We start from the raw sequence: 11,358 nt of genomic DNA, 5'->3' as shown, positions 1-11,358 counted from the left end.
TCTGAAGCAGCGGTCCTGGAAGGGTTCCGGTGACCCTATAACATCTAGTAAAGATCCCTCCCTTCAAGAAAAGAAAGCCCAGGACACTCCAGGATGGATGCTCAATTCATTTGTTTGCAAGTTAGCACCCTACCAACGTCTTTCGCCTTTGTCACGGCATGGTTAGAACCTCCATACTTCCGCTTTTACATACAATTCATTTATTTGAATTGTATGTATGGAGCATCCTGGTGTGTCCTGGGCTTTCTTTTCTTGAAGGGTGAGGTCTTTACAATATATATATAAACGCGTTATGACGGACTGGCTGGGCAATTAAATAAAGCACATTGATTGGCACAATTCTTCTGGGTCCGCTCTTCGTTTCTGTGTCTGAGTAAGGCACTGGCAGCGGCGATTTGCATCCATATATATAGCTCCGTGGCGCTTACTGATAATTGATATTTGAGGGGTATTTCTAAAGCGCAACGTACGCTCCGGAGGGAGCATCTTGGCGCTGGAGGTACCTGGTGGGCTAGTTGGTCCCCAGGGACCCTCAGGATTGAAGAGGAATTAATTCCCCAACTTAAAAAGCGCCACAGTGCGTGTTTGCACAGATCTCACCTCAGGCCCCGCCCCCTACATTCACCACTATGCAAACGCACCCCGTGGCGCGTAGCCCCCCTCCTGTGGCCCATTTTAGCCCCAGGGACCCGATCCCCCAGGGCCGGTTTTTAAAATTATTTTTTTTATTTATTTTTGGGAGGGGGGCCCCGGGGCCTGGCCTTCACGTTGGGGACCGTGGGGGGTGTCCCAATCACCCCACGGCCCCACCGGCTCCCTGCGTCCTGCGGGAGCCGGCATTGCTTTTCCAGATAGGGAGCAGCTAACATGCTGCTCCCCGTGTGGAAAAGCAATCGTCTTTGGTATTTGGAAGAGAGAGCAGGTTTCCTGCTCTCTCTTCCAAATACCAAAGCAGTTTGCTATGGCATGGCGGGAGCCGCGAGGCTCCCACCCTGCCATAGCAAACAGCAGTGTCCCAGTGGTGGGCACCCCAGGACACTGCAGGAGCCGGCCCTGGGGGGAGGCGGTCCCCAGGGCCATCTTTGGCTCCAGCAGGGGGGCCGCGTGGCCCCCCTCCCACTGAATTTTAAGCCCCGGGGGGTGGTGGTCCCCGGGGCGTGTGGGGGGGGCTCGAGCCCCCCCACACTGGTATTTTTTTTAAATAAGCCCCGGGGGTGCCGGTCCCCGGGGCTGCGGGGGGGCCATGAGCCCCCCGCATACATTCAGTTAAGCTATGGGGGGTGGCGGTCCCCGGGGCTGGGGGGCCCCTCTGGGCCCCCCATTATGATAAACACATTACCCCCGGGACTTGGCCCCCCGGGGGCTAAATAAAAACGAAGCGCGGGAGACCGCGCTTTGTTTTTTTTTTCATTTGCGGGATGCGCGGACCCTACGCGCATCCCGCGATTTAAAAAATCCTTGTGGGACCCCCTGACCAGGCCTAGGGGGTCAGGGTGTTTCTACACAGCCCCCTTGTCGCGTTTTGCGTCTTTGTTTTTGTGCTTTCTTGTGCCTCGGTTCTACCGATGCACAAGATGGCTGCCAACACTTCCTGATTCAGAGTGTTGGCAGCCAATTAGCATTCAGCTCGTGCTCGGGAGGGTTCGGGGAGGGTACGGGGAGGATCCGCGGATCCTCCCCGGCCATAGATATCATTAACATTTAACTCTAATTTTCTCAGGAACTACTGAATGGATTTACACCATTTAAGCAAAAGGCATGAGTCCGAACTGAGGACTACCTCTTTGCCAAATTTGGTGTCATTCCGTTCAGCGATTTAGGCTGTAGCTGCGACAACAGATCCTATGGGAAATTGCATGGGGAAAATGCGTTTTGGGACCCCCCTTTTTTCTCGGCCCCCGCTTGACGAATCACCACAAAACTTTCAGAGGCGGAGCGGAGCTGGCCAAAAGTTTGGAAAAATTTGCGATGATTCATCAATCGGCGCCAACGTTATTCCAAATAGAATGTTGCCGATTGCCTATGGAAAATAGGTCCTAACTATAACTATCTACAGGCGACCGCCAGTAGATAATACATAGACACATACATACCGTAACATAATTAATAAAAATATATATTTTACATTCTATTAATTATAATAATATTTGTAATGTATACTATAATGATATATATGGATATGCATATTAATACATTTACAATATTTAATATATTAATGTAATGTGAATAATGTAAAATAAATAGTTTTAATAATTATATATATAGAACTATACATATATTAATATATACTCTTAAATAAATATACAATATAAAACAATAATGTAAAATACATATTTTTATTAATTATGTCACTATATCTGTAAATATATATATTTATTTAAACATATATATATATATATATGTGTTTATGCATGTATACATTCATATATGGTATAATACATATTGGTGGCATGCATTTAATTTAGATTATATTAAATGTATATAAAAATAATAAAATTTAACATTTACTATTTTAAACTGTATTTATATTTTTTTAATCTATATATTTGTAGACTTTTAGATGATATGAGTGTCACTGATATTTATTTCTGATTTATTTTGCTCATATTGTGGTAAACGATATTTTTGATACAATATGTTTGTCAACGATATTGTTTACCACACTCTGGGCCATATGTAGATAATTTCTATTTACCGATTCCTAAATACCGAATTTTACCGATTCGGTATTTAAGAATCGGTAAATAGAATGTAGGTAAAAAATCGGTAAATTTTACCGATTCGGTAATATTCGTTATTACCGATTCGGTATTTACCGATTCGGTAATAAGGCATACCTTCCCATTCATTCCTATGGGCCTGGAGGCCCATAGGAATGAATGGGAAGCGATTCACTATTACCGATTCGGTAAATACTGAATCGGTAATAGGGGGAGCATATTCAAGGGTGGCAGGGTGTCACATTGACACCCTGTTGCGCCCCTGAATCGTGCATGTGTACACATGTGGCGCACATACATGCCCTAAGGGCATATATGTCTGCCACATGGCACTTTTAAAAAAGCACAAAATTGCTTTTGAAAAGGTATTCGGTATTTACCATCAACTTGCAGTTGGTGGTAAATAACGAATCCTTAAACCAAAAATGCACTCATTTGAGTGCTCCCTACATAGGATTTAAGGATTCGGTAATTTACCGATTCTGTATTTTACTGATTCCTTACAATACCGATTCGGTAAATTACCGAATCCTTCAATCCAGCCTCCTACATCTCAAAGGGCTAAATACCAGTCTGTAAAGGAAAATTTACCGATTTTCGGCCGTTACCGACCGGTATTAGCCCACCTACATATGGCCCTCTGTCTCCAAATCCAGCCAGTGAAGGCCAGCAGAACCCTCCTCAACATCTACACCTACAACCTCCCTATATAAGCGTACACTGCAGAGGGTCAATGCAAAGGAGAGTTAGGAGGCCAAGCAGCTAACAGACACAGCATAATATCAAACACAGAATACCAGCAAGGGGTTAACACTGCTTCAGAGTACAAGGTCAAAGCTTTATGAACAATAAAACCAGGCCTCATAAATACTAATGAAACAGGCTGCCTAATTTAAATCAAATGCAACAGGTTGAGCTACGTTCCTTCATCATGTCTGGAATTTAATTCAAGCCTCAACAGAAAAGGAATAAAAAAGAGATAGAACTTCAACAACCCTGCGCCAAACGACACAGTATTTATAATTCTGTTTGAACAGTCTTCAGCTGTGGCACAGGAGGCCTACAAGACATTTCTATGCAGATTGCAACTCACTGGGCGTCTCTTACCTTTCTGTTTCAAGCTGTACTATAACCTCACCTGTCATGATATAACCTGCTGATCCCCATTCAATTATTCGGCCGTATCACTGCTTCTTAATAATGTCTGTAAAATAAATGCATTTCTTTAGTTCTCTCACAACCTGAACTCAACTCCCTGGTAGCCAGGGCACAGAGAAGACAGACATAACTTATGGTAAAGTGTGAAGTATGTATGCAGTACCAAAACAGTAATAAAGTCAACATTCAAAACAATAAATATCCCGAACAGAATTAGAAAAATAGATTAAGATTTAATAAATGACATGACATCGAAATGAAAAAATTTAGGAGTGGGTGGAACTTGCCGAGTTTTACTCCGTGGAATTACATAAAAATGCCGCGAGATTCCGCGGAGTTCCGCCCACCACTTATTTGCACCTTATTTGCTAACACGTGAAGCAATATGTTCTAACAGTGTCTCAGCTACATTGCATCACCGTCAGGGTCAAAACAATTTAAGCAGATAGAGGCTGCAGAATCGATTTAATGAGAAACAGCATTAACAAATGCAAATCTCCTTTTCAAGAGTGAAAAACACAATCGTTTGTTGCACGATAATTTTGCTCCTGTGTGTTAATTAGCAACAAACATGGTGCAACATCTTTCCGCTCCATATTTACTTCAGAACAAAATATTTGTATATACCGTTCGATCATCAAAACCAGTTTTCTCCATTCCACGCCAGTCAATCAGAAAAAAATAGTGCCCATTTTATGTGCCTTATCTCTGCACAAGAGTACACTGCGCCTAATAAGAAATCTGGACACGCTGGGCTCCTGATTTCAGATAGGGAGGAACAAATCCAGTTGTTTTTTTGTACAGCATATAGGCCTGTGCCACCTGAGACTTCTCCAGCCAGTGCTAGCTGTAGAGTCCGCAGTACTTTGCATGACAGGAATTTTTAGTCCTTGTTTACATTGATAAAAAGTGAAAATAGTAAATACGAGTCTCAGAAGTATCCGTAGCAGGCTTTAAAGTCTGGGATGTCTGACTGTCTGTTACCATTGTTCCATAGTTTGCCTCTGGATTTTGCTCGAATGAAATCGGGGACTGCGAGAAATAGATATTTCACTTTTCTGACTTCGATTCAAAGACCTCCATAACAAGCGAAAAATAAATAACAATCTCTGGAAAGAGAAGTGAGGACTTACTAGCAGTTTGTTCACAAAGGCGCTGCGCCTGCCACAGGTTACTGGAGACCGCGGATCACACCAGAGGAGCTAGGAATCTGCCATTGAGGAGACGAATTGTAGGGGGTTGGAAGGTCATGTCATGTGACCCCCTACTGCTCCAGTTCTTCATTGGCATTTCTTTGCCAGGGCACCCTTTCAGTTGATCTTAAATATTGTGCCATGTTTCTGAATGATGTCTGCCACTCATGCTCCCTTGTGCTCGACCTGCTACTTCCGTGCCCCATCACTACACATCTTCCTGCCTCCTCTTTACTCCGGAAGTCCAGATTATCTGCAAGAGTCAACTCTGTGTTTCTGGACACCCCAGCTCACCTCTCCTTGCCCGACATTCCCCCCTCTCTCTCTGTCATTCACCCACACTCTAAAACGAGCTCCAAGTCACAGGAGTGTGCAGAAGACAACGAGTAAACGAATGAGAGAGCTGCCCGCAGAACCCTCAGGGATTAAAGAGTCACTGATGCAGATAATGACAATACTGAATTCTTAGGTGAATCGGGTTTTGCGGTTACGGCACTGTGATGATCACCTCTCCTGTGGGGTTGCACAGACTCACAGCACATGACTAGTGTTGATAAATTCTGCCGGCATAGCGGAGCTGTGGAATGTATTAGTAATTGTGTGTCACCAGAGTAATGCAAAATTACTAAATTCCTCCAATTCCACTGGCGGAATTAAAAATTTCACCCACCCCAAAGAAAAATACAAGAAGGATAACTGAAGATATGATTCTTCAAAGTTTTAAAGAAAAGTAGCACCAAATACCACAAAGTGCCAATGATAGTCAATGGTTGCAATAGACTAAGACCTAGGCACAGTTTGAGGCTGAGCATGGGTCAGATAGACCAACCAGGTTCATCCTAGTCAAATATCTTACTTTCTGACTTCGATATATATATCTCCAGTTTACAGTTTGGCTGGAAGGGTGCTCCTACACAAAGGTTCTCCGCCAAACGAAATGTTCGCCCATCTCATTTAGAGTTGGTCAGACCTCTACTATGACTCCATCTTCACCACCGGCACACCTCCGATGGTCCGGCAGAATAGGGGCCATCAGAGGTTTGACCATTTGTCCACCTTCCCGGCAGGTGGACAAATGGTAAAGTGGGCGCGCAAATGGCACGTTTTCACCATCCGTCAGAGCCAGGCAAAACTCTAAAGGCGAGGGTCATTCTTTTTTTATTTTTAAAAACTAAATCCAACTTTGGGATTCGTTTTTGGGAATAAAAAAAACATTGAAAATTTGCTGTATGGTTCTGTCATGTTGACGGAGCCACCCATCAAACTTTCACTGCATTGACAGGAACTGCTGTAATGCGGTTCCTACCAATGCAAGAGATGTCCACTGGGCCAGTGGACATTTCTAAATTTGGCATGCAGGTACTCTATCAGGACGACAAAATACTTTATTCCATTGCCCTGATTGAGTAAATCCCATCTGCCTAAGTCTAAATCAGCTCCATAGTCTTTTATGTTTCTACCAACCACAGGACTTAACTTCTAAGGACTCCAGAACCTGAGGGAAGGGCATTTAGAGACTCTCAGTGTATCAGGCAGAGGCCAACATAAAGTCTGACCAAGTCCGGTTGCCACTAGTCAATCAAGCAATCAGGGGTTTATAAAGTGCGCTACTCGCCCGTGAGGGTCTCAAGGCGCTGGGGGAAGGGGGGTTGCAGCTCTGGATCAGTCGAAGAGCTAGGTCTTGAGGCACGTCCTGAAGGTGTGCAGAGTAGGGGAGCATCTGATGATGACAGGGAGCTCGTTCCAGGTCTTGGCTGCGATGTAGGAGAAGGCTCTTCCGCCTGCTCTGGTTCTGCGATGTGTGTGGTCTCTGCCAGGGCGAGGTCGGTGGAGCGTAGGTTTCTTTTGGGTACGTGGAAGGAGACTCTTTCTTTGAGGTATTTGGGTCCGATGTTGTGGAGGGATTTGTAGGTGTGGGTGAGCAGCTTGAAGGTCACTCTCTTCTCGATGGGGAGGCAATGGAGGTCTCGGAGGTGCTGCTTCATGTGCTCGTGTAGTGGGGTTCCGAAGACGAGTCTGGCTGCGCTGTTCTGTATGGTTTGGAGCTTGTGCAGCAGGGTTTTGCTGATTCCGGCGTAGAGGGAGTTGCCGTAGTTCAATCTGCTAGTTATGAGTGTGTTGGTGATGGTCTTTCTGCATTCGGGGGGATCCACTTGAATGTCTTGCGGAGGGAATTGAAACAGGTGGAGGTGACGGCGTTGACCTGGCTGGTCAGGGTGAGGGAGGAGTCTAGGATTATGCTGAGGTTCTGGGCGTGGTCTATTGGGGTGGGTGGGTGTCCGAGGGCAGGGGGCCAACAGGAGCTGTCCCACGTAGTAGGGGAGGGTCCGAGGACGAGGACCTCTGTCTTCTCCGAGTTCAGTTTTAGGCAGCTGTTGCTCATCCAGGCTGCAACATCTTTCATTCCTTCTTGGAAGCTGAGTCTTGTGTCTTCGGGGTTCTTCATGAGGGAGAGGATGAGCTGGGTGTCATCGACGTAGGATCCTATACTTAGCCCATGCTGTCTGATGATGGTGGCGAGGGGTGCCATGTAGACGTTGAAGAGCATGGGGCTGAGCGAGGATCCTTGGGGTGCTCTGCAGTTGATCTCAGTAGGTTCGGAGAGGAAGGGAGGGAGTCTGATCCTTTGGGTTCTGCCGGAGAGAAAGGAGCGGAGCCAGTCAAGGACGTTCCCCAGTATGCCGGCTTTGTTGAGTCTGGCTGCAAAAGTCTGGTTGGAGACGGTGTCGAAGGCTGCGGAGATTTGTAGTAGTGTAAGGGCCAAACTGGTCGAGTGCCATGCGGATGTCATCGGTGGCGGCAAGGAGGGCGGTGTCGGTGCTGTGGTTGCTGCGAAATCCGGACTGTGGGGGGTCGAAGAGGGCGTTCTCTTCGATAAAGGTGGTCAGTTGGGTGTTGATGAATCTCTCAGTGACTTTGACAGCGAAGGGGAGGAGAGAGATGGGCCGGTAGTTTTTCAGGTCCATCGGGTCGGCCGAGGGCATCTTGAGGAGGGGCTTGACCTCTGCCTGCTTCCAGTCATCGGGGAAGATGCCAGTGTTGAGGGAGGCATTGATGGTTTGGCCTAGTTCAGGTGCTATGGCGGCAGCCGCTCTGTGGTAGATGTGTGGTGGGCAGGGGTCCGTGGGGGTGCCATGTTCGTCATGGTCGTGGTGGTGTCTTCAGTGGTGGCAGGTCTCCAGGTGGTGATGGTTGGATGGTTGCTGGTGCTGGGGAGGAGCGCGCTGTCTGAAGTCTGTTCGCTGAAGTTGTCATAGAGGGCCTTGATCTTCAGGTGGAAGTAGGAGCTGAGCTTGTTGCAGAAGTCCTGAAAAGGAGTGATGTCTGTGGCTTCGCTGGGGGGGTTTGGTGAACTGCTGAATGACGTTGAAGAGTTCTTTAGCGTTGCTTGCATTGGTGTGGATATTGTTCTTGATAAATTTCCGCTTGGTGGCTCTTATTCGCTGGTGGTATTCATGCACGGCGTGTCTGTATTTGTTGTGGTCTTCTGTGGTTTTTCTGTTCCGCCAGAGATTCTCAAGGCGTCTATATGAGCGCCTGGCCTCTTGGAGGTCAGTGGTGAACCAGGTGGCCTTCAGGGAGGGTTGTTTGACAGAGTGGTAGAGGGGTGCGAGCTTGTCCATGCAGTCGGCGATCCAGCGGTGTAGTTCTTTGGCTGCGGAGTTTGCGCCGGCCATGGCGGAGGGGGGCTCGTGGAGGAGGGTGGTGTTGAGGTGTTCCTCTGTGATCTTGCTCCAGTTTCTCTGTGGCGGGCGCAGGGAAGGTTTGGTTGTGCTGGTGGTGAAGTGTATGCAGTGGTCTGTACAGAGTGGCTGCGTGGTGCGGCTGAAATGGATGCTTGTTCCTTCTGTGAAGATGGGGTCCAGGGTGTGTCAGGCTCTGTGGGTAGGGGTGGTGACGAGCTGCCTCAGTCTGAGGTTGGCAAGGTTTTCAAGGAGGGTGATGGAGTCGAGGTTGCTGGGCACTTTAGGTAAATGGCCTATTGCAGCTTGTGATATCCCTGGAGCCTCACAGAGGGCTGACCATCTGACCCTTGCGGTCCATTTCTCTGACCTGGCCATAAGGGGGAGCAGGTACAGTCCTCCCAGGCTCCTCTCAGGTCACAGAAAGCAGGTCCAGTCCTCTTCTGTTCATCTGCAAGTCCAGAGGTATTCTGATGAAGGCTGGGTGAAGGTCTAGCTTTGTAGGGTTCATCAGCATGGCCACCCCAACACAATTCTAGTTTTTCTCTGACTAAAGAAAGAAAGGATCCCAGACCCGAACCGCCCTATTTTTTCAGTAGCCCCTGTTTGCCCTAACCTCTTCAGTGCCCATGACGAGATAGTCTCGTCATGGAGCACGGTTGCGCTGTACCCATGACGAGACTATCTCGTCATGAACCCCACCCACTAGTGCAACGCCCGGCACAGGAGGGGGAAAGGGCGTGGCACTGAAGGGGTTAATGCAACAGGCCCAAACTTTCATGTGTCAGGGCATTTTCAATATTGAGAAAGTCTTCTGCTACCACTAAACTTGGACTTTGAGCCAGGGGGTGGGAGTGGGGAGGGTACTTTCGTGATCCTATTGTGCTGCCACTTGTAACGCTAAAATCCAGTCTTTAGCAGGCAGTCTACCCACAACAAATCCAAAGACAGTAGTCTGGTAGGACAAAAGTAGGCTCTGTCAGAAACCAGAGAGGGCATCCACAAGAATTGTCTTGGCATCCTGTTCTTTCAATTTCAAGTGCACTCCAAGTGTTATATGTAGCTCACTAGACCTGTCAAGAAGGATTTGACACTGTGCCCCAAAAGCACACCTGCATTTACTGTTGGTTTCGGAGAGGTGAACTCTGTCCATTGAGGCCAGCCTGTTTGCTCATTTGAGGCATTTAACACCTTTCACACCTATTCAAGGATGAGCACAGGCTTGATGAAGCTGATGAGGTGATGCAAATAAGCCTCCAGGAGTTTCAGGCAGGGAAAAGGGGATGTTTTAAAAGTTACCGTTCCTTCATATTTATTTAAATTCTGACTTCATCATTGCACTGAAACTTTACTAACTAATAAAATGGTTGTTCAATTATTTTTGTAGCTGGCTCCATTCCAGAAATTAATATTTTAATCTGTGCATGATTTTTAATATGGTATATCTAAGCCTGCCACTGTAAAAACAATCAAGGCCATTTTACATGCTTAATTTGGGTTAAGCCCTGAAAAGTACCTCCGTAGGATCAGGTACAGCCACAAACTCCCAAACAAGTCTTGGGTGGATATCATGAATTATACCAGCAAGGCACTGATTGACTAGGTGAGGGGCAACAAAGTCAATGATTATATTGGGTTGTACAATTTGATTCTGATAGAGCACATGTTCAGTACTTATTTTACAGAGCTGCACCAAGACCTAGTAGATAGTAAACACTGACCTAAGAGAGCTTGCTAAGGAGGTGGACCTCTTGGTCGGCACCAAAGCATCCTGGGGGTATTCCCAAAAGGGTGGTCTGGGTCCCCACCAGAAGAAAGAAGGGGAAGAAAAAGTTAAAAATAAGGAGTTCTATAAAGCCCTCAAAATAATTCCCAAGGGAACAGTAACCCGTCCCAAACTGATCAGAAGAAGAAGGGGTTCTTTAAAAAGCAGACAGAGAAGTTTGTCCCGCAGTGTGTTGAATGCTACAAGTATGGGCACTCCAAGACACCGAATGCCTCAAAAGGGCACAGTCCCCTCCTGGTGGGCAGACACCAAGGTTGGCCAGTGTAGCGCTTGGGGAGGAGGTAGTCCAAGTTAACCAAGGTTGGCCAGTGTAGCGCTTGGGGAGGAGGTAGTCCGAGTTAGCATGGGGAGAGAGCAGAGATTAACTTATTACAATGTCGGTCAGACGCACGTGTGACTGACATCGTTTCGGAATTGAAACCGACAGACTAATAGTCAACACGGCTGCCAATGAGGAGGTCGAAAACATCACTTTTTCCATTGCAGCTTGTGCTGCAGCCGCAAAAGGGCTGCAGCACAATGTTTACAAACATCCATGCACCGTGTACCAGGCCCCATGCCTGACACATAGTGTATGGATGTTTACAAACATCCATGCACCGTGTGCCAGGCACACAGTTGCCCTCCAGGCCTCATAATGGAGGCTGGCGAGGGACAGGGGCCCTGCTAGGGGCCCCCAAATTCCATTTCTGACAGCCTTTCTATGGCAGTCGGACCGCCATTAAAAGGCCGTCAGAAAGGCACATCATAATTCCTACGGTGGTGCCTGAGCAGGCACCGTCCCACTGCAGAAAATTACATTCCGACTGATGGTCTGA

This window comes from Triturus cristatus, chromosome 10 (assembly GCF_964204655.1).
Source record: "Triturus cristatus chromosome 10, aTriCri1.1, whole genome shotgun sequence".
NCBI lineage: Eukaryota > Metazoa > Chordata > Amphibia > Caudata > Salamandridae > Triturus > Triturus cristatus.
Note: the sequence above shows the minus strand (reverse complement) of the source record.